The 27,935-nt window shown below is 41.9% G+C and overlaps 1 long non-coding RNA gene across 2 annotated transcripts in view; it reads right to left on the bottom strand.

The window, feature by feature from the left end:
* LOC134361898 (uncharacterized) overlaps positions 1-21,817 on the bottom strand; it is a 118,631-nt gene extending 96,814 nt beyond the window's left edge. Inside the window, exons 1-3 of one of the 2 annotated variants that reach the window (XR_010021501.1) lie at positions 21,729-21,817; positions 2,455-2,584; positions 809-1,153 (exon numbers count right to left, since the gene is read on the bottom strand). This is a non-coding gene — a long non-coding RNA (uncharacterized LOC134361898). Of the gene's footprint in view, positions 1-808; positions 1,154-2,454; positions 2,585-21,728 lie in introns of those variants that run through there. The other variant, XR_010021502.1, reaches the window with a different exon arrangement.
* Positions 21,818-27,935: the final 6,118 nt, after the last annotated feature.

Genomic DNA, 27,935 nt, shown 5'->3' with positions numbered 1-27,935 from the left:
TCCCCCAGCCGCCCTCGCTGTTGCATTTCTGCAGATAAGCTGCACACCTCCTGCTCCCCTCAAACCTTCACATTTGTCTCTCTGTCCCACTTCCCCTTCCTGCCTTTTAAAATCCATGTGGCCCTTGTGTATCAGGTCTCAGTTGGGATGTCCCTTCCTGGGGAGGCTGTTTCTTTTCAGCCCAGCTTGGGCTCCCCTCCGGGTGTGTTTCCCTTCCTCCAGGGTACACCAATACATATTCACATTTAACTAATTAAGTACAAGGTCACCTGCACAGCCTGCTTTCCCACCTGACTGCTGACTCCTTCAGGGCAAGAACCAGGTGTCTCCAGCACCCTCTTCCCAGAGGCTGGCACAGAGGTAAGAAACTCATATTGGTTCACTGTCCAGCTTCTCGCCCTTGCCCTGCAGCCAGCCTTTGCCACCACATGGCTCAGTTCTCTGTACTGTATGACTGAAAGTCCTCAGGGCATTATCAGACACTTTGAAACCAGTACCCACTTGAGTAAGTTTCCTAGCGCTGCCCGCTGCCTGAACAAAGTGCAGTCATCCCTTGGTATCCAGAGGGGATTGTTCCAGGACACCCCACCACCACCCCGCACCCTGTGGATACCAAAATTGGTGCATGCTCAAGTCCCTGATATAAAAATGATGTAGTATTTGCATATAACCTATGCATATCCTCCCATATACTTTAAATCATCTCTACATTACTTATAATACTTAATACAATGCAAATGTTATGTAAATAGTTGTTATACTATATTGTTTTTTATTTGTATTATCTTTTTATCGTTGTTTTGTTTTGTTTTCTGAATAGTTTCAATCTGCAGTTAGTTGAATCCGTGGCTGTAGGAACTGCAGATTGGAAGGGCTGACTGTACCACAGACTGGGTGGCTTAAACAACAGAAATTTATTGTCTCGGTTCTGAAGGCCAAAAGTCCAAGATCAAGGTGTTGGCAGGACTGGTTCCTTCTGAGGCTGTGAGGGAAGAGTCTGTTCCAGGCCTCTCCCCCAGCTTCTGGTGGTTGCTGGCAATCTTTGGTCTTCCTTGGCTTGTAGACGCATCATCCCCATCTCTGTCTTCAACTTCACATGGCATTCTCCCTGTGTGCTTCTCTGTGTCCAAATGTCCCCTTTTTATAAGGCTACCTACCGGTCACATTGGATTAGAAGCTCACTCTAATGACCTCTTAACTTTATCATCTGCAAAGACCCTATGTCCAATTAAGGTCACATTCACAGGTACTAGGGGTTATGACATCAACATCTTTTGGGGAGCACAATTCAACCTGTAATACTACTCTTCTGGTAAAGAAAAAAAAAGGCAGCTTAAAATTGACATTGAAATACAGTAACCATCTAATTTATTGTCCAAACTGCGACTTTTTCGAGAATGCAAGGGATTACTAAAATAATGTTGCAGGGACCCAAGGCAGGCAATCCAGAACATCTGGCCTTCCTCTGTGGCCAGTTTCATTCCCCAACCTTTCCCATGCAAGGGTATGTTTCTACCTTCACTGCAAATCCCTCTTTGTTTGTGTTCCCCAGCAAGTCCAGTCTGTTTTATACACAGTCTCAGCAAGACTGAGGGATTAGCTGTATTCCGGCTGTAGTTAATTCACTGTTTCCATTGCCAAATGCAAGCCCAATCTCAGCAATTAAATTGGCCAGATCAAATCTGGTCCACTTTACACTTGTTCCCCTACTTAATTAGGTCCTAATCTCCCTGGAGGGAACTTGAGGCACCGAGGACCATTACCTCAGCCTTAGATTAGGAGGCTGTGTTAGACCCTCGTCCATCACCACAATGCACAGGCAGTGTTCCTGAGACAGCTCCAGCCTTTCTGTCTAGAAATTTGTCTTGACAACTGTGATCTCCCCAGCATGGCTGAGGAAATGATCCCCTTTTTCATTACAGGCTTCCTTTCATCTGCTCCCAAGGGAAGGAAATGTTCCCAATGGTGGTGCTTTCCGAGGTAATTGTTAGACAGGAGTCAGCCAGTTAAGGCTGCCCATCTAATTAACAGAGGCAGTTATGATTTATCAGAATAATGAGTTGGGGAACAAAGACATCAGCTTTTTTTTCCCTTCCTGATATTTTGGCCTCTTTTCTTCCCTTTGGAAGATGCCCCAACATTAATGAGAAATGAGTTGCTTATTGTTGGGGTGTGAAAAGAAAGACAAATGCCATCAGTAATTAAGTCTCAGGCCTTCTTTGGTATAATGCAGCCATTTGCCAGGCAATCTTATTCAATTAATTAATTCCATTAAGGCTACCTCACTTTCCCAAATCCAGCCATTCAACTATCAGCTCTGATAATTTGTATGATACAAAAATAGAATCGTGAAACCAAAAAGAAAACCAAAAAGAAAGCATTTTAGCCACCACAGGAAACCCGGCTAGAAGCATTTGATTTGTGAACGTGTGAAGCTCATGGCGAGCCGCGTACCTCTTCCCATCACGGAAAAGCTCTGGGTATTCCTCAGTTCAGATCTCCAGGAAGAAAAAGGAGGTTGCTCCAGCTCGTCTTCTTACAACCCACCAGTGGTCATTGGCAAGTCCTCTGGTCAGCTGCCCATCTAAGGCCAGGGAGAGGGTATGGAGTCAGGTGACATGAAATGGGACAAAGGACCATAAATGGGCACATACAATGAGAGGAAGTGTTCCCAGGACAGCATGTCTGTCAGTGGTCAGCATCTGTCTGCGTTCTTTCTTCTCTTTTGGCAACGTCAGTGGAGAATCCTGACCTTGTCTGTGCCCATCCGTCTCTACTGCTTATAACTCAAATTAATTGTCTCCGTCGATGCTCATGCTAATAAATACACTCACATTCTCTTTGATTCTCTTATTCTTTGTGCTCTCCTTTTTAACTCTTGCCAACTTGTCTCAGAATTCTTTACTTCCCTCTTAGTGGGAAATTTGCCTTCAGAAAAAAGGTAGGTAACAGTCCAGAACTACGGGTAAGAAAAGCCTGCCTAAAGGAATTAGTATCATGACATTCTAAAGAGAAAGGCCAGAAACTCCTTCAATATCTCCACAAATCCCCATTTACCTCTTCATCTGCCTCCAAATCCACCTTTCTTTTGACCACCAACATTAGCATAAGTAAAACACTATCTGTGTTTCACTTACTGTTTTATTCTTCTTTGATTAGCTACTAATACTTCAGGAGTATTGTGATCTGCTCTTTTTCATTGTGACAGCAGTATTTCAGCTAGATTCAGAATTAAGTATGTCCTCGTGTGCTGGCGTGGGAATTTATCTACCATTCCCAGGAAAACAGCTCACATTCCAAACAGCTGACTTCCAAAGCCCAGAACATAATCTGCTTGTAAGCTAGTGGCAGCCAACACAGTTCCAGCCTCTTTTTTCTCACCTCCCAGATAATCAAGTAACCTTTTGTTTCCTGGGACCATTCTCTGGATGGGAGCATGAATCAGTAGTGAAGGGCCCTGTATTAGTCCATTTCTGTTGCTTACAACAAAATACCTGGAACTGGGTAATTTACAAACAAACAATATTTACTGCTTACAGTTTCAAAGGCTGGGAAGTCCAAAGTCCAAGGAACACATCTGGTGAGGGTGTTCCTTGGTGGTGGCTTCAGTGACACAGGATATCACTTGTGAGATGGCAGAAGCAGAGAGGGAGAGACTCATGTGCTCTCCTTTTAAAGCCCTCAGAATCACGCCCATACCATCATTATTAATCCATTCACTAGGCATGGTCCTCAGAATCTAATCACCTCTTCAAGGCCCCACCTTTCAATTACCATAATAGCATTTCCCACCATCAATAGTTACAATGGGGATTAAGCGTCAATGACTTTAAATTTGGGGGACACAATTCAATCCATATCAAGCCCCAAAACCTGCAAGCCAGGGTGAGAAGGAAAGACCAAAGGCAGTGGTTATCAAACTCAGGCCAGTATCAGAGTCACCTGGAAGGCCTATCAAAAAAGATTGCTGAATATCTGGGGTGGGACCCAAGAATTAGCATTTCTAACCTCCCTCCTTGTGAAAAATTTGCCTTCAGAAGAAGATAGTCCTGTCCAGGGGAGAACCACTGGCCTAGATCGTCTGATACAAAGAGATACAAGAAGGCAACTAGATTTTCAGAATCCTGAGCATCCAGCCTAATGACCTGGCCCACCCTTCCCTGGGATGTATCACGACAGAAGCAAAGCAGGCCTCCCTCTACCTATAGGCATAGACCATGCCCTACAGTGAGATTAACAATCTCCTTGGAGTAGACCGGCATCACTTGCAGTATTACAATTAGATCTAGAAATAGTGCAGATAACTCCTAAGATTTGGAGATTTCTGAATGTTTGTGAAAATGTTTTGTTTTGTTTGTTTTCTGTTTCTTGTGGATGTCACACACACTCGAATATGTTCCATGGGCTTGACAAGGCTTGGGGATTTTCTCTTCATGGAAAACTCATATACTCATAAGCCAGTTAGAGCTGGATGGGGACCTGATGATTCTAATTCCAAACACTGTGATTCCAATGGTCATCTGGTCCAGCATTTCCCAAACTTCTCTTTGAATCTCATTCACAGAGGTATACAATCCAACCAATCTTTCAGCAATTTGTATTCATGTCTTCATGATAGTGTATCATTTGAGTGTCTCAGCCTGGGTTCCCCTCAGAAGGCAGAGCCTGCAACAAGAGCTTTTGTAAAGGAAGGTTTTCTTGGAGAGTGATCTCAGCAGACGGTAGTCAGGGACTGGAGAGAGAGAAGCAGGGAAGGAGGGAGAGAAGGTGCTCTCTTGTGAGGACTGTCTAAGAAGCTGTATGGAATGTACCTCAGAATTCTCAGCCAAAGGAAAGGAAAAGAAGAGCATTAACCTATAGACTCTCATCCCCTTTTGGTCAAGGGTTGCCCCATGGACTGTTTCCTCCCTCTTGCTTCCAGGTTGCACATACATGAATGCCAGGATACTCAGAGAAGCCCAGAGCAGAAAGGGAGACACATGGTGCAGCCGCAATAAGGACTGTCTGGTTACACCTGCATAAAAGGGTTGTCCCGGCAATGGCTGGTGTCAAAGGTGGGCCAGAAGATGGGAGACACACACAAGATATCCAGTATGGCGAATTATAAAAAGAAGAAACCAGGAGTAAACATTTTATCAGCATATATATACTATAAATTTCATGTTAGCTACAATTTTTAGAAGTTAATATACTTTAAAATGTAATCAAATGTGAGGATTAACATTGAGTTTCACAAGTGTGTGTCTAAAATCCATAAACTTTACAATGTACCTACATGCCCCATTTCTAGAAACTTCTACCATTTCTGTGTCCACAAGATCTAGGAAACAGTGACAAAATGAAAACCATTTCAAGGCCACCAGATACAAGGAAGAAGTCAATAAAAATGTTATTTTGTGTCAGATGTTTGGTGCTTGGATTAAAATATAGGACGAAGTTAACCAGGAGTTGGAGCACCAAAAATTACTTTCATGGCCTCATGTCTGAAATTCTTACATTTTGTTGCTTAAAAATCAACTAGCTGCCATTGGTAATCACTTCTGTACAACCATTTGTTCTCTATAAATGAAAACCAAAATTAGACAGAATTGTCAGTATCTTTTCTTTCTGTAACACTGGGTTTCTGAGGTCCAGGTGCATCTTCAAAGGGACAGACTGATGAAAGAAATGCCATCTTCAGATAAAATGAGGATTATCATGAGGCAATTTACTGAGTCATTAATGTGAATTTCAACATCTATGTTGCTAATGCTTCTTGTGTTTAACAAATAATCCATTCAGGATATGGACTGAAGAACATATGGCTAAGAATAAAGGCCATTTGAAACTGTACAACGGTTAGACTCTTCGGGGGGCTCTGCTCACAGTCGATTGACAGAGGCCAAGTCACGAGCATGCTCGGTGCAGCAGCCCTCCCTGCCACGCATGCGTGCATGAAACCCACTCTGGGGCTCTGGGATTGGTCTGAGATGAAACGGCAAGGTATATATTCAAATATTTCCTAAAAATGTTTTATTATTGAAACTTTCAAAAATATGCAAAAGTACAGAAACTGGGATAATGAGCCCTCAAATACCTCACTCAGCTCAAACAATTATCATGGCCAATCTTAAATACTTTTTAATTTCCTTTTTAAACAGGCATCATTTTTGCTCCTAAAGACAGGAAACCCAGGAAGAGTTTCATGACCCCCGGAGGGTGTGACCTGCTGGTTCTTTGGTTCACTGACCTTGTTCAATCCTCTTTTTATACAAGGGAATGCTATGCTTCTATCATTCTCTCTGGCTGTTTCTCATGCTTGCAGCAAATTAAGTGGGCTCTGTCTATGATTTCAGCGACGGTGACATATAATCCCGGTGTTAAAGGATGGAATTTTCCAGTGCAAGAATCGGCAGAAAGTGAACGGAGGAATCGTTGCCATGAGCAAAGGCTCCTCAACACAGTATCTCCAGCTGTGCGACAAAGCCACCGCATGTTTGGATGAAAAGTGAAAAAAAAAAAAAAAAAAAAACCGGACAATCGAGTGATTGTTCTCTCTCTACAAGCAATCCTACCATTTCTAACCCCTCAATGGGCTGTGCTGGCAACACGCAGACATTGCTGAGGTCTTCCTACAGGGACGGGCAAGCCCAGAGGCAAAGGGAAAAGAGCCTGTTGTTTTCCAAGAGACCAAGATTGACACCAGGATGGCAGTCACCAGAACGTTTTCCCACAAAACAGGGAGGTGAGCAGAGCAACCACTCACCGTGCCCATTTGTGCACAAAAAACCCAAAGCCAGCAGCATGGATCAGCTTCTTGCTTTTTGTCCAGCTGCTTGCCTACTACTCTAGAAAAACAACGGAGGTCTGCCAAGAATCTGCAGTCCCCTAAATCTGAAAATAATGACTGGCCTATCCAGTGTTTCCATCCAAGGAATTGTTGGTTCCTACACAAGAAAACCCTTTGGGGTGAGAGTCAGGAGTCCAAGAAAGGCATGTGGTTATTTTTGCCGCTTTCTGGACCCTGTCCACACCTTGGAAAGAAAGGAAAATCTATTTTTGACGTCAGCTATTCAGTTTCAAATAACATCAGCCCATAAAGCATATCTAATTTAAATGTTGATTCCAGATTTTACTTAACTTTAAGAGTTTTGGTCCCCTTCTATTCTACTGCTCCAAGCACACACATAGGCTCACTTTCTATTTCCTTGGTGCATATGAGCTAAAGTTTTGGAACAGGTTAAGGAATTAGTGCCCCCATTTCCAAATGACAACTTCCATCTTTAAAAAAAACAAATAGGAGTGATCAAGTGGAAAGTTTGATCACTTCATTCAGATTACAGCATTTCTAAGACTGGCCATGACATTCAATACAATTAATCACTGAAGAAGGAATTTGTGTTCATGAGTCGTGAGAGAAAAACAAAAAGCAAATGGGTGAGGGAAAGGAAAGGAATCACAGTAGTTGTGGAAAATATGGTGTGTGTGTGAGTCGTAACACACAACCCTGAGACTGAAGGCAGGGGTCAAACATGAAGTTTGCTGAGGCCCTGTGAAAACTAATAAGTATTGTAATATCACTGGCAACTAATCACCACATTTACATACACTCTCGAAAATGACTTCACATGGCGGCTCCTTGCTTGAAAGGGAAGTCAAGATTGTGCATTTCCAAGGTCAAGGGTTCAGATCTCCATACCCACCAGCCACCAAAAAAAAAAAAAAAAAAAGCATTTCATTATCTTAAAGAGAAAAAATCCCTACATTTCTAATAGCGACAAAAACATTTGCAATCCAGAGTTCAGCTTGTTTTTTAGTTAAAAAAACAGAAAGCCACATTATTTTGCCAAAATGATTCCTAACATGAAAGGATAGAGTTGTTTTTGCTCTTAAGTCATTTCAAAGGCAAAGAAAATTACTCTTCTTCGCAGCCTTTGGTTTGCATTGTTCATCCACAGTAAAATAAAACTACAAAAAAAAAAAGGCAGCTTTCTCCGCCCTCGTCTCTGTTTTGTTAGCTGCCCACCTTCTCTCAATAGGCCGTTGGTGTCCACTCCCATACACTGCCACCATAATCTTCCAGCTGTATGTGGACAGGTCTTGGCACCCGTAGTAGCGATCTTGACCTCCCATTGTCACCCCTGAAGGACTTGAAGTAGGAGCTTAATCGGTGTTGTTGAATGATTGAATGTATTTAGGAATTATAAAATTTTAGTCATATCTATCAAATTAACCTTTTTATAGAAATAAGAGAGACCGAAGTGAAAGAAAAGTCATAGTTGTAGGCTTAGTATCAAACCTCATTAGACGTGGAACTAGTAGTAAAACTATTAAACTACAAGGACCTTGGGATAGTTATCACCTTGTAGGCTGTCCATGACTCTCAGAGACCAAAATCCAAATGCTGACTTAGTAGGAAATCAGCAAGATTCGAGAGGCTCAAGACAAATGTGCACATACACCCTGTACCCACCCCACTGTGAGGCGCCATCTCGGCCTCCTGTTTATTTCCTTCATTGCACTTAAAATAACATGATCGTTTTTCTGATTATTCATTTATTGCCTGTTCTCCCTACTAAGTTGAGCTCTATGTGGGCCGAGGAGTCATCTAGCTTGTTTCCCACTGTAATCCTAGAACATTCCCCAGCAAACAATGTTCGAGAAACATGTCTTAAGTGCAGAGCTTGCTCCCAAATTACAGAATCTGACAGAATTACTGAATTCCACTGATCCTAGGATGCAGTTTTTCATGGTGTAGCATCTCTGAAATCCGGATGCTTCTTAATCAATGTGCCTTACAAAAGCCATCAGCCAAGTGGCAGTCATGACATCACTGCCGTTGCTTTGGCATGTACTTCCACTCAGTCATGGCTGCTCACAGTGTCATCGCTTCCATTGATGTACTTGCATTTGTTAGTTTAAGGTAAGAGTTTAACTGCCATTTAGAAATGTCCTCAAAAAGATTTCACTATGATTCAGCATTGAAATAACAAGTTATTTTGTACTCAGAAAAGAACGGAAGCCAAGCAATAGGATGTAACTGCGATATTAGTGAACAATATTTGTCACAGAAGGAATGATCATCAGTCCACATCTTCTTGCGAAGGAACAACCAAGTGCATCGGAAACTTCAGAAAAGAAGATACCCACAAGTTGAGCAAGCTGTGTTACTTCCTATTGCAGAGATATTTGTTTCATTACCAAATCCCTCAGAAGAGAGGAAGATTAATTTAAAAGTAATCTGATGTGATTGATTCATATGTCATTCAGGGCCATCATTAAAGGAATCCATCACAGTGTGTTGGCAGTGATTTTCCTTTCTTATTGGTGTATAAAATAATGGCTGGTCTTACCATTAAGGGCATCCTAGACTTGACTGGATGAAATAAAGTATTATCCTTTTTCAATCATGCAGGTCTATGAAACAGCCTTCCTAGAGACTATCAGAGAGAGATCTGGTCCATGACAGGACCTAAGTAACGTGTGGCAGCAACTCATTCAGTCTGTACAACTTTTCCAGAACCTTCTGGTGATTGAGTTCTCTACTGGCCCCTATTCCTGGCTGGGGATGAGCAAGGCCTTCTTTAGTTATCAGGTCCCTCTACATTTCCCATTGGTGCCCTCTCATCCAAAGTACCTTGCTGAGCTCGCCCAATTCTGCCCCTGGCCCCAGACCCCCTGCTGAGCCTGAATGAGCCCATCTTCAGGATGTCATTATTATCTCAGCACCACCCATACCAAGTCCTGTCATACAAAGCCTGATAAATCTCTTTCTATTGTGTACTTCATTGACAATAATCTACCATCTGTGGTGACAATAATTGCATAATTCTGAGAAAGGATTTGTGCATGTAATTGCATTCCCTCTACAAGAAGGAAGCAGGAGAAATGCCCAGAAACAGCACAGGTACCACACAAGAGACAAGGCTTGGTCAGTGGCCCCCAAAGAAAAGTACAGTTAGGAGAGTAATTAGACAGAGTCCAGCTCATAATTATCAACAGTAATCACATGTGGACTTAAATATAATGTGTTGAATTTTTCTCCAAGTCTTTGGAATCTCTCAATGAGTTGTTATATGTTCAAACCATTTCATAGTTTGTTCATTCACTTATTCTTTTATTTGCCAAATAATTGAGCTCCTACTATATGCCAGTCCACTCTACTTGACATGGGGCAGAGAAGGATAAACAAAAAAGATACAATTCCTACATAGCATAAAGCATACAGCAGGGTTTTTAACCTGGAGCCCACAGACCCTCCCCCCAAGCTGTTCATAATTAGAACTCAGGGGTCCACGAATTGGGATGGAAAAAAATTTACAACATTGTCTTCCCTAACCTCTCACCCTTGGAAATCACTGATTTGTTCTCTGCCTCTATTATCTTTTCGAGAATTTCATATAAACGGAATCATACAGCATGTAAAACTTTGCAGATTGGCTTCTTTCATTCAACATAGTACCTTTGAGATCCACCCAAGTTGTTATGTGCCAATAGTTTATTTCTTTTTATTGCTAAATTGAGCAGTATTCCATTGCAGGAATGTGCCACAGTTTATTTACCCATTCACCCACTGGGGGACATTTAGGTTGTTTCCTGATATCAGTGATAATGAAGAGAGCTGCTATAAACATACATGCACAGGTTTTTGTGTGAACATAAGTTTTCAGTTCACTTGGGATTGCTAGGTCATATGTTAAGTGTGTGTTTAGCTTTATAAGACCTGCCAAGTGTTTTTCCAGAGTGGCTGTGCAATTTTGCATTCCCATTGACAGTGCATGAGAGTTCTAATTGCTTTGCATTATCATGAGTCCTTAGTATTGTCAGTATTTTTTATTTTCGCCATCCTAATAGGAGTGTAGTTTTATCTCATCAGGGTTTTAATTTGCATTTCCCTAATGGTCAATGGTGTTGAGCATCTCTTTGTAAGCTTATGTATTGCTGGATATTTGCTAATATTTTGCTAATATTTTATTGAGGATTCTTGCATATGTGTTCACAAGAGATACTGTTCCGTACTTTTCTTCTACGATACCATCTTTGTCTGGATTTAGTATCAGGGTAATGCTGGCCTTATAAAATGAACTGAGAAGTGGTCCCTCTATTTTGTGGAAGTGATTGTGTAGAATTCATTGTACTCTTTTTTCAAATATTTGGTAGAATCTGCTAGTGAGTTCATTGTATTTTTTTGTTTGTTTTATTTATTATTATTATTATTATTTTACATTCTAAGATGTCGTGGAGCAGTTGAGGGGAGAGGGAGGGGGAAAGAAGTGGGGAGGAGAGAGGGAAGGCAGGGAGGGGCTGGCCAAGGGTGGCTCCTTTGCTGGCCTGTATGTAGAGGGAAGGGGAGCGTGGCCAAGGCCCATGGCACCCCACCCCCCCATTCAGGCTTGGGAGCCTGGAGGGCTTCTGGCTGTGGCTGGGTCCACACTCGGCTGGACATGGATATCGTGGGGTGTGGCTGAGGCCCTTGGACCCAACACCCTGGCTCAGGTGCCCCAGAGTTGTCTGGTGGCAGCTGGGTTGTTGCTGGGCTGGATGTAGAGGTCAGAGGGGCATGGCTGAGGCCCTCAGCACTACCCCTCATTGTTCTAATTTTTTAAATATTTCATAGCTTTAGCCATATGCTCTGTGCTAGGATCTGGGCCTGGAGATTCCTTTTACACGTTTTTAACTACAAATTTAATTTTTAAAATCTTCATAGGGCTATTCAAGTTATCTACATGTAATCTTGGGTAAGTTTCGGCAACTTGTGTTTACTGCAGAATTTGTCCATTTTCTCTAAACTGACAAATTTATGAGCAGAATCTGTAGTAATAACCCCTCTTTCATTCCTAATAGTGGTAATTTGTATTCTCTCCATCTTTCTACCTATCTCACTAGAGTTTTATCAATTTTATTGAACTCCTCAAAGAACCAAGTTTTGGTTTCATTCTTTTTTCTCTGTTGTTTTTGAAATTGTTTTCAATTTCACTGATTTATGCTCTTATTTTTACTATTCCTTTTCCTTTGCTTCTTTTGGGTTTATTTTTCTCTTCTTTTTCTAATTTCTTAATGTAGTAGCTTAGATTTTTGGTTTGATACCTTTCTCTTTTATGAGAATTTTAATGATATAAATTTCCCTCTAAGCACTGCTTTAGCTGCATCTTACTAATTTGATATATTTTCATATTCATTCAGTTCAAAATATTTTCTAATTTCCCTAAGACTTCCTCTTTAACCTGTGGATTACTTAAAAAGTATATTGTTTAATTTCCAAGGGTTTGAAAATTTTCTTATCATTCTGGATTTTTTGTTTTTTTCGTTTGTTTGGGTTTTTTTGGCAGCTGGCTGGTAAGGGGATCTGAATCTTGACCTTGGTGTTATCAAACTACTCTAACCAACTGAGCTAACCAGCCAGCCCTTATCATTTTGGTTTTGATTTCTAGTCTAATTCCATTATTGTCAGAGAACATACTTTGTATAATTTCAATTCTTTATTTTATTTTATTTTATTTTTTAAAGATGACCAGTAAGGGGATCTTAACCCTTGACTTGGTGTTGTCAGCACCACGCTCTCCCAAGTGAGCTAACCAGCCATCCCTATATAGGGATCCAAACCCGTGGCCTTGGTGTTATCAACACCACACTCTCCCGAGTGAGCCATGGACCGACCCTTAATTTCAATTCTTTAAATTTGTTAAAAATTTGTTTTATGACCCAAGATATGGTCTATTTTGATGAAAATTCCATATGGACTTAAGAAGAATGTGTATCTGCGGTTGTTGAGTGGAGTGTTCTATAAATGTCAATTAGAACCAGTTGTTTATAGTGCCGTTCAGTTTTCTATATTATACTTTTGCTCATTTTCTGTTTACGAGGTTGTGCTTCCAATATCAGTTCTGTTTTCCAAGATTTCAGATCTGTTCCTGTGTACATGTACACTATCCAGTGGCCAGTCTAGGACCTGAGCAATGGTTTATTTTGTAGTTTGGTTCTCAAAGTCTATGGTATGTTATTTAGGGTCAGGTCTATTCTTGTGCATCTCGTGGGTGTGCCCAGAAATTCATAAACAACTTTACAGAGTTGCTCTCCTTAGCTGTTCCCTCTCTCTGGTACTTTCCAGTTCCCAGGAGCTCAACCTTTTGGTCCTCTGGCCAGAAAGCTGGGGCTTTACTTAGCCTGTTCTGCTATGCACGTCCCACAACTGTATCTGTATCCAGGGACAAGTGGTGGGAGGACAGAGAGAAAACAAAGCATTGGGGATCCCCCCACTCTCTTGGGACTACAGCTCCTCTGATCACAGGGAAGATTCTCCTGCCTCAGAGATTTAGGCTCTTGTGCCCCTGCCACCACAGGATTGCTTGGTGGCTGGGGCATAAGAGAATGGAGAAGACAGAAAAACAAAACAGGGATTTCTTCAGTCCTTCTAAGTATTAGGAGACCTCCTTCCTGCTCCCTCAAGCCAGATTAGTGGGCTTCCTCTGGGGCTCGCCTTCTGCACCACTGCCCACTTCTGGTTTCCAGGCTGTGCTGAATCCAGGCTAGGTGATTTCCAGAAGAAGAAAAATGGTAGCCCACCATCAGTTCTATAGAACTTGCGATTCTGTTTCCTTTACCAATCTGCTGATTATCATCTGCTTCTCAGAGTCTTCAAGTAGCTAGTCCATTCTTTCTGTATGAGTTTTGTCGCAGCATTCATTGGAGAAAGGGTGGAGTGTATCTACTCCATCTTGCCCACAATCAGAACCCATTGTGTTTTATTTCTATTCATTAAAAAAACAGATTCTGACATAAGACCCATAGGCCTCATCAGTTGCCCACAGATCCGTGGCACAGAAAGGACACTTAAACAAAAGGGAAAGACAGACACATCAACAATCATTTGCAAACCAGTATTGTACATGCTCAAGAAGAGCAGTTAGGATCTTGGAGAGCACCTAGGCTAGTCTGGGCTCAGGAAAGCTTCCCAGTGAGCAGAGGAGAAAAGTGTTGTTGGCAGACAGAAAGGCATGCTCATGAGCCGGAAAAGAACCTGAGCATGGAAAGTGTGGGTCATAGCAAGTAGTTCAGAATAGCCAGGATGTGAACTTCTATGAGCTCTTCAGACCATGCAGAGAAGAGAAGCACATTTTTTATTAAATAGCATTGGTGAATTCAAATTCAGTAACATTCTAAATCTACTGGAAGTGTCATCTTCATGAGATTCATCGTAGAATCCAACTCCAGATCTCTGTCTCAGTTCTATACATAGACTTTGCTATATAGGCATTTAACATTTAAATAAGGAATCCATTCATTTTCTGTGCTTGACATTGGACAGCTATTTTAAATTGCTGTTTCAGAGATCAAAAATTCAATGAGGAAACTAAAAGCAAAATATAAAAATGAAGAATGCAAAAGAAAAAATTGGCAAAGGAAAATATTTTTAATTCCATCTTTTCATTATTATAAACTAGAAGAACCACTGCATATTACTGATATAATTGGTATGATGCACTTCTTTGTGCTTTTTGAGAAATTCAGATTTTTCAGAGCTTGAGGCAAAACACAGAAATAAATATGATGAAACAGACAAAATGTGTTTAGAAATAAAAAAGGAACTAAATTCCCAAGGAAGGTAAATCCAGCGTGCAATAATATGATTCAAATCCCCATAGACAAAAACTCAAAACCCTGTTGTGAAAATCCAGTGGCTTTGCCACAGAGACTATGAGCAGAGTCTGACCTCGGGCATGGAACTTATTTCCTCACCATGCAATAAAAGGATATTTTGGCCGGAGGGATGGGGGAGGCCATGTATTCACCCTGCTATAGAGTTGTTTACAAAAAATATGACTGGCTAAGGATGAAATAAAAACAGACAATAAAGAAAAAGTTCTTCAGTTTATCTGAAAAAAGAACTTGGTGCCATCCCAGGCAACACATTTTGCTTGAAAATCAAAATGGGGAAAGAGAATAAATGGGAAAAGCTTCATTCAGGCACTCAACTAACCTTTACTGAGCATCAACCATAAGCCACACCTGCACTAAGCTCTAGGGGTGTGTTACAGACTAAATTGTGTCCCTCCAAAGTTCAAGTGTTGAAGCCCTAACTCCCAGTACTTCAGAATGTGACCATATGCAGAGACAGGGCCTTTACAGAGGTAATTAAGGTTAAACGAGGTCATCAGAGTGGGCCCTAATCCAATCTGACTGGTATCAAAAGAAGAGGAAACCGAGACACTGAAGGACACGAGGGGTAGAAAGACCACATGAGGACACAGCAATAAGGTGGCTTTCTGCAAGCCAAGGAGAGAGGCCTCAGAAGAAAACAAACCTGACTACACCTCGATCTTGGACTTCCAGCCCCCAGGACTGTTAGAAAATAAATTTCTATTGTTTTTTTTTGTTTTGTTTTGTTTTTTTTAAGGCTTAAAAAACAACTTTATTCCAATTACCAAAAAAAGTATGTTAACTCCAAAACATTTAACAGATTTCATTTAAACTCAGTCACAAAACTCAAGATAGCAAACAAAATAGCTTTGTATGCTTAACCATTTTTTAATAATGAAACTTTAAAAGAGGAAACATGTAGAGAGACTCTGCCACACAATCTGGGAGACATTTAGGCAACAAATATTTAATATTAAGCAAAAAAGACAGCATTAGAAACTAAAAATCCTCAAATTTAGAATGCCTGTTCAAGTCTTTGATTTGCATTCATCTGCACAAGAGAAATACTTTGATTTAAAAGAAGCCAAGTCTGAATTTCTATTGTTTAAGCCACCTAGTCTGTGGTATCTTGTTATGGCAGCCCGAGCAGACTAAAATAGGTGCAAAGGTGGACAGAGCCCATAGGCTTGGGACAAATGGTAACATTACCAGAACAGGTGGCAGGATGATAAGCAAGCTTGGGGCCTATAAGCAGAGCACAAAGAAAAAAGAGAAGTGATTCTGGGAAATAAACAAGAGGGTCAAAGGATAAAATCAACTTCAAAACCATCAACACTGCTACTTCCCCTAGAAGCCAGATTCATCTTGGGATTGGTCAGACTGAAAACGCCATCTGGGGTCAGCCTTGTAGTCTAAAGGTGCCCTCGTACCAAGGTAGTTTCTCCATCAAGAGGTTTGGGAGTCTGTTGCCTTCCGGGTGTAAACCATCTCGAAACAACTAACACCAACAGTTTATATCCATCCCTCAGCCTTGAACTTTCTCAAGATCCCAATGATCAAAAAAAGAAATTATCTCAGAACATGGAGCAAAAATTCAGTGAAATAAAAATCATGAATAAAACTATTAGAGCCAGGGAATACAGATTCAAGAATATCGGATACTAGGAGAAACTGGCTATTGAATATTGAATATTAGGAGTTCCTGAGAAAAAGGGAAAAGGGGGAAGCAAACTTGAAAAACAAATAGAAGAAAATGCTTTTTAACTGAAGAAAGACCAATTTTTGGACCAGAATGTAACTAACAAACAAGATTAATAACAATATTTTGAAAAGTAGGAAGAGAATCTCACTTAGACATAATCTGATGAAATTCAGATTATGAACTTCAAACTTCACTACCAGAAAATAAAAACAAAATACAATAAGAATTTTCTTAAATAGCTGAGTTCAAAACCAAACAGAGAGCCCAGAAGCAAAGGGGCAACACAAAGCAGTGAGCAACTAATGTCTCAGAAACAATCCAAGGCCCAGCAAGGTCAAATATAGGTCTAGACATCTGGGCTGGGGTTCTGGGTCCACACAGGAAGAGCAGCCCAGGCTGGGAACTGAGAAGAGCATGAAAACAGGAGTTACCAAGAACGACGTGGCTCCTGAAACCGAACTAGAAGAACTCTACCCATGGACCCAGGTTGCCTCAGACCCAGACTGAGCTGTGGATGGAAAAAGAATTACCCATGAGCAATCAGAATTTATGAATATACTACAAATTCAGAACTGCCCCCACATTCATCACTGAGGTGCAGGTACAAAACCACTTCTGCCCGAATCTTTTACATAATTACCAAGCAGAACCGTATCAGTAAGAACTGCAGACAACGGCATGTGTCTGCACACCCTGCTCACGAAACTACACTGCAGCTGACTCTTTTCACCATTTCCCCACCCTGCTCTGCTGGCCCAAGGTCAAGTGCATCCTGCGGGCAATGGCACACTTCTGAAAATGCCACTGTGGCACCAGCTATGTGACAGGCCTTGCACATTTCGAAAACTGTAAGAAGGCCAGGCTTTAGAGAAAGGAGAGCTGGAGGATTTTTCAAAAAGCACTGCAATTCTATGAATGTCATTTTCTTCATCTGAAAATGGGAGTAACAACTATTTTGGGAGGTTATCATGCACTTTATAGAAAAGTAACTATAACAAACAAATGAGTATTATTATTTATTACATGTTTAGATTTAAATTGGTTCCTTGATTTGAAGAAAAAAATGCCCCAGTGGTTTATTTTTTATTTTTGGTTTAAATATCTTTCTAGAGTTCCTGAAAAGATCTATGATTTGTAGACAAAAGATCAGTACCTTGGAATTTAAAAAGTAGCTGATGATGCCTGCCTGAATGAGGGAAGTGTCTCCGGTGGCCTTTAATGCTACAGCCTTGTGGCTACTTGAGTGGGGGATTCTATGAGGCAACACATAGGCCTACTCCACCACGCCTGTGTCTATAAACACATAGAGACAGCCAGGGTGCAGCCTGCGTGGAAACCTGACGTGTCCGTGTCCTCTTCCCATGATCCCCTCTGCACACAGATGCCCCAACTTGACTCAGCCCCCATAGGCTGCATCCCCTGGTAAAGCTAAATTCCAAAGTCCTGACGACAAGCTGGGACAGCATCCACTTCCTCTGTCACCTCCCAAGTTGGCATCATAAGCTTCAGGACCCTTTCTTTTTTAATAACAGCTCTATTGAGATATAATTCACAGGCCATACAGTTCATCCATTTACAGTGTATAATTGAATGGCTTTAATATAGTTACAGACATGTGCAACCATCACCACAGTCAATTTTAGAACATTTTATCACCCCAGAAAGGAAACCCATAGCCATTAGCTCTCACTCTTCATTCCTTCCCCAATTTCCCTGCACTAATCTACTTTCTGTCTATGGATTGGCCTCTTTGACAGATTTCATACAAATAGAATCATACAATATGTGTGTGGGCTTTGGGGACTGTCTTCTTTCACCTAGCATGATGTTTTCAAGGTTTATCCATGTTGTAGCATGTATCAGTACTGCACTCCTATTTATTACCAAATAATATTCCATTGTATGAACAGATCATTTACCTACTTGTCAGTTGGGAGACATTTGGGTTGTTTCTACCTTTAGGCTATTATGAATAATGCTGGTTGGACATTTGTGTACAGAACTTTGTGTGGACATGTTTTTCAATTCTCCTGCAATATAAACCTAGGAGTGAAACTGCTGAGTTATATGGTAACACTATTTAACTTTTTTGAAGAAATGCCAGAGTGTTCTCCAGAGCAGCTGTACCATTTTATATTCCCATTAACAGTGTACGAGGGTTCTGATTTCTCCACATTCGTAGGATGCTTTTTAAAGCAACTGGTGAGCAATTGAACTACAGAAAAATGGGGTATTCAGCATCTCCACCTTTTTCCTGGAGAGCATTAAAGCTTGGTAAATACCTTCTTCCCTTTTATTTCTACAAATGGAAACAGAAGCAATGGGGGCTAATCAAAGCCCTTCCCCTAACTTGTAGGGATTTCAGGCAACGCCCTACCTGTGAGTCCATTTTCTCCCCTAGAAATGAAGATAGAGGCATAAACCATTTATTTAAATACCTATTAAGCCCAACCTGTAGAAAACACTGTAAGAATAAACAGTGGAAAATGGTAAGGCATGTGAATTTAAACCTAAGGATTTAGAACATGTAACAAAGCTTCCTATGAAATGCAACCAGATCTTTTGCAAGCCTGATTGAGCAATTAAGGTCCCTCCTTGATTCCAAAGAGAGAGGGTTTCCTTGTCCTCTTTCCAGGCCTAAGAGAGCAAAGCACTCCCCCCCATTCCTAGGAGGTTCCCTAGCCATATCTCATTACTGCCCCTGCTTGCTTTCTTCATAGCATGTGCTGCAAACTGTGTTGCTTTATTGCTTTATTTGCTTTTAACTTATTGCTCCATCTCACTGTCTAGAATGTGTAATTTCCAACTGGACAGCAACCTCATCTATTCTGTTTACCTTTATATCTCTGCACCCTAATTCAGCACCTGACACACATTGGAGATGTATGTTGATTGACTTAATGAACACAATTATGCATCATACAAGGTGATGAAGAAGGAACCTGGGAAGCCAAAATGGCTGTAGCCAAAAGCTGGACCAAAATACCTGGAGTTAAACAATGTTTGCAGCTGGTTTGAATAGGAAGGCATAAAAGCAAAATTCTTTTCAGAAACCCAAACAATTACGCTTGGCAGCATTCTGAAGCCCAGGGGAGAACAATCAACAATGGAAGAAGTGGACTTTGGGTGTGATGCCTGCAGTTGGCCATACCTGGAATCTTATGTCCACTTGAGCTGACAGGGTTCATACAGAAAGTTCATTTGAATGCAAAATGTAATTCTGTTGGTCACAGTCAAAAAAATCATCATGGTGCAGAATGACTAATAGTATGCTACATTTTTTTTTTCCCACAATCAACTACAAGGGGGAGTGGGAAGTATTCTTTTATGTGTTTCTTCCCCTATGCAATTCAAAATGCAGGGTGGAAGAATAATAAAATTAAATGTGCCATAATGGAAAAAAACAATTCCACTATAAATAAGCTTTTATTACTTCATCTGAGAAAGAAAAAAAGGGAGCTGGATAGTGTATGCCTCTTCCCTTCCAAAACCAAACCATAATCAAAGGCAAACAGGCTCAAAAACATGAGATAAAACTGGAATTTGCAGCTGTGGCCGAAAGACACATGGGCTGAAGCAGCCCCCAAACAGAGTGCAGAGTAGCGTGGTGATTCGTTTTACTCAGGAGATGCCTATGAGAAGCTCAGGTCCCTTGAGCCAGAGACCCAAACACTCCACAGTGGGACCAGCAGTCAGGACTCTGCAGCGCTGTGTGGCCCCTGAGCTTTGGACAGGGGCCAGGTTAGCAACCCAGGTAGGCGAGAGGAGTGGAGTTGACCAATCTGCAGATTGCCATCCATACAACATCGCCCCACAGGACCACAGGCTTCATGCACTGTGTGTTGCTTTCTATGGCTTGAGAAGGTTGATTCCTCCTCAGCTTTCCCCATCTGTGGACTCCCATGAGACACAGGATGCCATTTCCTGGGAAAGCCTTAGAATGAGCTGTTACACCATACGAATTGGTGTCTGAGGTGCACCTGTGCCTCTGTGCCTTGGGGCAGGGTAGGCAGTGACCCATTGACACACAGACCCTCTGGCTGTATCACCCAAATAATTTTTATGGTGGTTGGACCTCTCATGGCCAACTTCCTCCATTCGTGCCTCTCATCCTAGAAATCTCTGGGCGTGATCCAAAATATTGGCCCTCCCATCACCAATTCTCACCTGGATCCTCAGTGCCCCTTACAGTTCTGCCACATCTCCCCTCTCACCCCTTGGCCCCATCGCCTTTTAAACAAGATAGTTCCTGTCATCCTCTGCCCTCCAGAGTCCCTCCACCTTCTGGCCACGGCTGAGACCTGGCTCTCCTCCAAGCACACCACTTCTCTCCAGGCATCCCAGGGACAGGTGCTCCTGTTACCAGCCCAGGGCCTGTCACTGTCAGGGAGGAGTTCAACCCCACAGGTGGTTCTTTCAGCTCCCTGCCGCTCCCTGCCTTAAACCCTCTGCTCCAGTGAGCTTCGTGCCCACTTCAGCCACCTTCTCCCACAACAGCACCACCACCTGTCTTCCCCTGAATTCCTCTGCTTCTGAGATCTTACTCCCCAGTTTGACATTGCGATCCACCAGGATTCTCATTTCAGAATCCTAATCATTATCTCAGAGTTCCGTCTTTCTATTCTGGAAGCATTGGCCAAACCCACAGCCCCATGCAGACCTTGCTCTCAGCTTGCTGTTAAGTTGGGAAAAATCCAATTACCTCTTGCTCACCAAGGGGCTGGCTAATCACAGATTACCTGAGAATGGACACATCCCCCCTCTTCTAGGAATGACCATATATATAATCATCTTATACAGAATCAATGTCATGTTCTTAAAATGTCTCCTCTCCTCCTGTCAAAGCATTGTTTCAAAAGTTAAACACATCACTTTCATGCAAATATACAATGAACTTTTAACTCATTAATGAGCAAACCAGTAGGATAGTAAAGATGGCTCAAAGAGCATTTGTGAAACTTAGGCATTTAAGAACAAAACAAGGTTAGAAAGACTGCTAGGTTAGATGCAAAACTGGTCAATGCCCTACACAGGAGTAAGACCATAACATTTGTGGTTATCTTTTCTAAGGGACAGAAATAGACAAGTTAACATGAACTTTACTATGTCTGGGCTTATCAATTAGTGAATAGTAAAGTCAAACACAGGTATATTCTCCTCAAGAAGGAAATAATCCTGGGGTGAGCCTGTCAGACAATGCCCCAGTATGACATTGAAAGAACATGCCCATTTGCCTTATTTCTGAGTTTCGGATAATTTTTCTTAATCTCTCAACAGAGAAAATTCTAAACTAGTTATCTCAGAATCCCCAAACTTATTGCTTCTTGAACTTGAAAAGAGAAAAAAAGAAAATCGTAAATGTATCACTCACACCCCATTGGGCTCCTGAGGACCAAAAGATGATTGGTACCTGGTAGGATATCAGACAGCATGGCTCAGCAGTAGGAATGGTATTCTGGCAACCTTCCAATCACACAGATGGCCACCAGCTCTCCCCAAACCAGTCCTGGCGAAGAATACAAACACTTCTTGAGTTCCAGGACAGTTGTTCACGAATAGATGAGGTGAGTTTAAGCTTTCATCAAGACACCATAGGATTGGACTTCAAGGAATCTTCTGAGCAGCCTGCCTCAAGAAAGTCTCCCCTCACTCTTCTGTGACAGATGGTGTTTCTTATATTTAGTCTTCCCAGGACTGAGAGAGCCCACTTCCCGCCCATGCCAGGGTCTCAGTCTCCCTGGCACGGATCTCTTCTTCAAGCTCTCTCAATCAATTTAGGCCCAAATCTACTTATTCTCTGCTCTGTGAAAATGGTCAGTGTCATCAATCTAAAATCTCTTTACTTATAGACAATTAAGCCATAGTTTCTGTTAGGCTAAATGATCCTGTCTTAATTCTATTTGTCTCTTAAAACCAGAAAGAGCCTAATGAGGCCCCAGAGATAATGACTTCACAAACCACGTTTACTACCTTCCAAATCACACTAGCTTTCTCTAAATAAACGCCTGGTGTTGCTCACATTTTTGCATCACAGGAAAGTTTGTTGTGGTGACCCTTTCGTTTGTTCCTCATATTATTTTGCTTGCTCAGTCTTTCTTCACTGTTACTGGAAATTTTTCTCATGTGTTTTTTACCACATGGACATTGTTTTTAGAAATTAGAAATTATAGTTAACAAAAGAAAGAAAATGAAAAATACCCATCATCACACTCCTTAGACATAAGGAGTTGGTGCTTAGCATTTTGATCTTTTTCCTAATTTTTTTTTTCTTTTTAAGAAGAGATCAGACTGTATTGTAATGCTCTGTAAACTGCTTTTTTTTACATGATAACATGGAACATAGGTGCACAATCAGGGTCCCAGGCTTTCCCCCTGCTCAGGGTGGCCTCACCCTTCATGCACATGACTGTCACCATCACTACAAACCCATTTCAACACAAAAGCAGCTCCTAGTCTCAGAACCAGTCCTTGCAGTAGTTCAGATAGGTTTAGGGGGCAAAATAAAACAGATGGACCAACACTGATTTCTTTACCCTCAGCAAAGTGCGGGAACCTACACAACAGCAAGCACTCAACGGTGCTTAGACAGGGAGGCTTGGGTTGAGATAGCTGTATATTTAAATTTTTTTTAATTGAGAACTATAAACTATATATTTATGGTGTACCACACGATGTTTTGAGAGATATATACACACACATTGTGGATGGCTAAATCAAGCTAGTCAACATCTGAATTACCTCACATATTTTTGTGATGAGAACAAAATCTACTCCTAGCAATTTTCAAGAATACAATATATTGTTATTGACGACAGTCACCGTGATATACAACAGATCTCTTCAAAACTTATTCCTGCTAACTGAATTTTGTGTCCTTTGACCATCTCCCCAGCCCCCAGGCCCCCAGCATCTGGTAACCACCATTTTACTCTCTGTTTCTATGAGTTCGACATTTTTAGATTCCACATATAAGTGAGATCATGTGATATTTGTCTTTCTGTGCTTGGCTTGTTTCTCTTAACATAATGTCCTCCAGGTTCATCCATGTTATTGTGAATGACTGAATTTTCTTCTTTTTTAAGAGTTGACCTATTTATTCAAATCGAAACCTTTCCTTTGTTCCCTCTACTGAGTCTTCCTGGTTTACACCAAGGACCTTCTTCCGGGCACTCTGTGCTCCCACAGGGGACTGAGCTGCCTCTGACAGAGTCCTAAGATGAGCATTAGCATGTCCTTGTAACTAAAGGAGTGATCTGGTGTCCTAGGCTAGAGCTCAATGCCCACCCACTCCTTCCTTGTGGATGACCCTCAGGCTGGTTGGTTTTCTTCCAAATTGGTGCCAACCTAATGATGTTTCTGTGCTCAAAATTATGCCAGGAGCCAGACATTGACTTCCTATTATATTTTATGAAACCCCATTTGTATTATACTAACCCATCTATATTTTTTATCATCTGTAAAGTTGGTTCTCTTTTTGATACAAATCTGCTTTATTTTCAGATTAATTCTATTTATCTAAAACACAATTACGCATAGTTTAAATTTCATTTTACTCCCATTGATATGTCCTAACTATTTTCTCATACTATCATATGTTGATTTTTAATGATGGCATAGTAAATCCATACATAATTTATTTCTACAGTCTCCTATTGTAGAACATTTAGGTGGTTTTCAACTTTTTGATTTTATTAAAGAACAGTTTGGTGAACATCCTGTACCTTAACTCTGTGCACCATCATGATTCAAGGTAAATGCCTTCGAGTGGAATTGCTTGGTCGCGAGGATGCTTTCTTTATGGCTTTTGCTACCTACTGCCAACTCACCCTTGGTTTGTGTTTTACATCTACAGGTACTTTGCTGTACTTTTCCTTACTGATCTTTATCCAGTTTTGGGCCAGTCCATCCCAGAATGGATGGAAGACAGGGCTGTCAGAGCTGGCTCTTTTAAAACGAGAGATTTCACAGCCTAGGAAGTTTTAACTGGAGCCAGATCTCTGCATCCGACCCACTGACTAGCAGTTTGGCCTTGAGCTGGTTGCTTAACTCCTCTGTACCTTGGTTTCATCCACTGTAAAATGACAAGCATTAGCATCTTGGGTATAAGGTTATTAAGAGGACTAAATGAATTAATTGTTAACGTTAGTACAATGCTCAAAACTGGGACTGGCATATTATAAATGTTATGTGTGTGTCTGTTAAATACAAAGATGTGAGGCAGTGTTCAAGTAGAGGGTACTGCTGGTCAAAGGGTGAGAGGCAGAGGGGTGCCAGGGAGCCAGCATAACTAAGTCTGCAGGAGGGATGGTGATGCGGTGACCAGACAGAGTGATAGAGTTTGGACGTGTTGTCCCCCTAAAACTCATGCAGAAATCTGATCCCCAATGTGACAGTGTTGGAAGTTGAGTCATAAGGGCAGATCTCTCACGAATGCATTAATGCTTTCCCTGGGGGGTGGGGTTCCTGAATGAGATCTCACTCTATTAGTTCTGCGAGAACTGGGTGCTTAAAAGACCCTGGTACCTCGTCTCTCTCTCTCTCTCGCTTCCTCTCGCTATGTGATCTGCTTGTACCCTCTGGCTCCCTGCCACTTTCCGCCATGAGTAGAAGCAGCCTAAGTCCCATGCCAGATACAGCTGTCCAGAATCATAAGCCAAATAAACATGTTCTTTATAAATTACCCAGTCTCAGGTATTTCTGTTATAGCAACACAAATGGACTAATACACCAGGTCAGGTTTTATAGGTCATTGGAAGGACTCTGGCCTTTGCTCCAGGTGAAACAAGCCCTCAGAGAGTATGAGCAGAGGAGTCGTGTGCTCCTTTGCTGGGCTGAGGTCAGACCTGAGGGTGAGGAGCAGCACAGGGAGCCCCAAGAGAAAGCGCAGCAGGTTGAATAGTGTCTCCCAAAACTCAGGTCCACCTGGAGCCTCAGAATGTGACCTTATTTGGAAATAAAATCTTTGCAGATGTAATCAGTTAAGGATCTGGAGATGAGATCATCCTGGACTTAGGGTAGGCTCCTAGATCCAAATCTCATATCCTTTTAAGAAGAGAGGAGACACAGAGAGACCCACACAGGGAAGAAGGCAACGTGGAGACAGAGGTGGAGATTGGAGTGAGGCAGCCACAAGTTGCAGAAAGCCAAGAACAACAAAAGGATTCTCCCTTAGAGCTTTTGGAGGGAGTACGGTCCTGCTGACATCTTTACCTTGACCTCTGACCTCCAGAATCATGAGAGAATAAATTTCTGTTGTTTTATGTCACCCAGTTTATGGTACTTTGCTATGGCAGCCCCAGGAAACTAACAGAAGAGGCTCTTGTTGTGGTCTAGGAGAGAGATGGTGTGGTTTGGACCCAGTACTGGCAGTGGAGGTGATGAGAAAGGTTGGATTCCGGATATGTTTTGAAGTGAGACAACAGGATTTGCCCAGGGGACCAGATGGGAGAGGTAAAGGAAAGTGAGGAGTCCAGGATGACTCTGAGACTTCTGGCTTAGCCAGTGAAAGGCAAGGAAGGCTCTTGGAAGAGCATCTTGGCTGGGAAGCAGGAGCTCAGATTTCGGATGCGTGAAGTTTGAGATGCCTGTTAGGCTTTCAAGGGCGGATGCCATGTAGGCTGTTGTAGATGCCCGTGTGGAGCCTTGGGGAGAAATCCAAACTGAAGACAAAAATTGGGGAGTATATATATAGTATTTAAAACCAGAAAGCTGGATGAAATCACCAAGGAGCGAGAGCAGACATGCTGAGCCTGGGACCCTCCAACACAGAGAGAAAGAAAGGAGGAGGAACAGGCAGAGGAGCCCACGAAGGGGCCCAAGTCAGGACAAGTGCAGCCTGTGACTCCCTAGAAACAAGCGAAGGAGGCGTTTGAGGGGGAGGGAATGAGCAGCTGCATTCAGTGCTGCTGATCGGAAAGGAAAACAAGGGCAGAAGAGAGTGGATTGAGGGACCCTGACATGAGCAAGTTGAGGGGGTGGAGGCAAAAGCCTGATGTGAGTTCAGGGCATGGGGTATGCACTCCTATACAAAAGGATGGGCTTCTTTTCTTTTCTTTCACCATTATTTTCATTAAAAAGACTGAGAAGAGAGGAAATGACAAGGACCATAGATAACTCTTTTGAGGAGTCTTTTCCAGGAGGAATTAACAGCATGTTTTTGATGGTGGGAGTGGCCAGAAGACAGGAAATTTGATTATGCAGGAGGGCAGAAGGAAATTTGCTGGGACCAAACCTTGGGTGCCAGAAAGACATGGGCCCTCTGTAGTATCATGAGTTCATCTGGGAGGGAGTTGGAGGATGTAGTTACAGATGCAAGCGGGACAGTAGATGTTCAGGCATTTGTGGAACTTTTGCCTTCATTTTTTTCAGTAAAATAGGGAGCAAGGTCATCAGCTAAGAGTAAAACATAGGCAAAAAGGTACTGGAAGACTGAGAAGGGAAAGAAGGAAATATTTACCTGGGAAGGTAGAGAATTGACGGAGTAGGGAAGTATTGCTGTTCCAGGAAGCACCAAAGGCCCAAGTGTGGTTAGTGGCCCTGGGACTTAGTCAGCAGAGATGTGTTTTTCTCCAGCCATGTCAGCTGCATAGGTGAAGGCTGTGGGTAGAGTTTGAACATAATCAACAAGAGAGGATCAAGAGAGTTGAGGGAGTGATAACAACAACTGATGGAATTTAAGCTGGGTAGGGAAGGAAGTGGTGGCATGAGGAGAGAGACAATGAAAAGATGGTAGGATTGGTAGGTCCCAAAGGGGTTCAGAGAAGGGATTGTTGGAACTAGGGTACAAAAGGGAGTGAGCTGGAAAGGTAGGAGTGGGATGTTTGAAACGGAGACTTCGGATAATGTAGCTATTGGTAATTATAAGATCTAAGGTATAACCAGGGAGCGGGTAACTAAGGTAGGATGGACAGCAAGATGGAGATATCAGATAGCCAAGAGGCCAGGGAATTAGAAAGAAGCTTAAAAACCTTGTTAAAGATTCTCCAGACCCAACTAAAGACCCCATAGGTTTTGCCAGAGAGTGTGATTTAAATATTTGAACTTATGAGCTTGTATATTCAGATCTTTATCAGCTAGTCCACATGTTAGTGTCTGAAGGACAAGCTGCTGAATGGCTCAAAAAGGTCAGTTGGAATAACCCCTTGAGACTTTGATAGGGCAGATGAAGCAGGTCAAACTGGAGCTCAACAACTATGACAAGGCCCTTCATGAGGCCATCCCACAAATTTTTCCAAAAAATGTAGGTTGGAGTAAAATTCAGCAGTGTAGATAGGGCCCTAATGAAATTTGAAAAAGACTTTAAATTTGAAAAGACTTTAAAACAATACTCTGGTATTTCTGATAATAGTTTTTGAGACCATCGAAATAATTCCCTCTTAAATTCTAACTTTCTTAATGCGTTTGATGAAGACCTGATGACCTTAGTCAAAAGACACCAGGTAAACTGGGCAACCACCCAAACACACGATCTTGTCAATGTTGCTGATAAATTGTCAAAAACTCTCAAAAGAAAAAAAAAAAATCTAAAATAGTAAAAATGATGAGCCTCCAGCTTCAACAGCTGTCTGGCCAAGCCCTATGACAAAAGAAAATGAATGCCACAAGTGAACCAAAAAGG

The sequence above is a fragment of the Cynocephalus volans genome, chromosome 1 (assembly GCF_027409185.1).
Source record: "Cynocephalus volans isolate mCynVol1 chromosome 1, mCynVol1.pri, whole genome shotgun sequence".
Lineage (NCBI taxonomy): Eukaryota > Metazoa > Chordata > Mammalia > Dermoptera > Cynocephalidae > Cynocephalus > Cynocephalus volans.
The sequence above is the reverse complement of the archived record's forward strand: the minus strand, read 5'-3'. Positions and strand labels throughout refer to the sequence as shown.